This window comes from Galeopterus variegatus, unplaced genomic scaffold (assembly GCF_000696425.1).
Source record: "Galeopterus variegatus unplaced genomic scaffold, G_variegatus-3.0.2 Scaffold3733, whole genome shotgun sequence".
NCBI lineage: Eukaryota > Metazoa > Chordata > Mammalia > Dermoptera > Cynocephalidae > Galeopterus > Galeopterus variegatus.
The window spans coordinates 2,072-3,381 of NW_007729844.1; positions in this window are offsets into that span (position 1 = coordinate 2,072).

The following is a 1,310-nucleotide window of genomic DNA, read 5'->3' on the forward strand; positions in this document are numbered from 1 at the left end:
AAAAAATCTTGAAAGCAACCAGATATAAATGACACATCACATATAGGGAACACTAATGCAAATAACTGTGGAATTCTCATCAGAAATCATGGAGGTTAAGAAGGTAATGGAACAACATTTTAAAGTGCTGAGGGAAAAGAACGGTCAACCTAGAATTCTATATCACTGAAAATATCATTCAGGAATAAAAGTGAAATAAAGACATTCTTTGATAAAGAAAGACTAAGAGAGATTCTCACTAATAGTCCTGTTCTAAGAGCAATGCTAACAAATGTTCTTCAGGGAAGAAAAAATGTTATCAGAAAGAAACTCAAAACTTTGCAGTCAAAATGTTCAATATATGGGTAAATATGATAGACTATATTTCTCCTTTTAAGTTCTTTAAAATATGTATGACAATTTAAACCAAAAATCATAATTATTGTCTGATGAGATTTCCCTATTGTATGTACATCTAATATATATAACAGCTATGACATAAGGAGGGAAGATAAGAAAACGACATTGTTTTAAGGTTTCTACATTCTGTGTGAAGTAGTGAAATATTAATAGTAAGTGGAATGTGAAAATTAACTCATAATCTCTGAAGCAATTGCTAAAAAACTATCCAAAAAGAAATAGTGAAAAGTCAATAAGTAAACTGAAATTCAAGAGTAGGAAAAATTCAAATATTCCCAAAGAAGGCAAGAAAGGGGAAGCAGAGGAATAAGAAAAAGAAAAAAAAGTGGATAAACAGAAAACGTGTAACAAAGTGATAGACCTAAATTCAGCCACATTAATAATTCCATTAAATGTAAATGATCCAAACATACNACTGAAAGTGTATTGCTTTTGCATCATTAAAGTCAGAAAATCATAAGTCAAACCATCTTAAGTCATGGACTGTCTGTACAAAATTCCAATTTTAACCCCAGACCTACTAAACCAGGATCTGAACTTTGCCAAGATTTCCACGAGATACTTATACACATTAAAGTTTGAGAAGCCCTGGTTTAGAGAACTTAAAGATTTCCATTGCAAAGAAATTAAGAACCAGATTCCACAGAGTTCAGTATGAAGTGTTGAACACTCTCCAAACTGTTATGTGTGAAACTAACTTTAAACAGTATACCAAAGCTTTTGACAACTGAACTATAATGCAGATAAAGGTCCAGGTACTAGACTGGCCCTAGGGGGTGAACACGCTAAACAGATTCAAATAAATAACATTGTAAAGGTTTTCAAAACTGAACTGAGAAATGGTAAAGGGCCCCAAAAACAAAAAAAAAAAAAAAAAAAGGGTTATGTTGCATAATCTTTTTTTTTTTTTT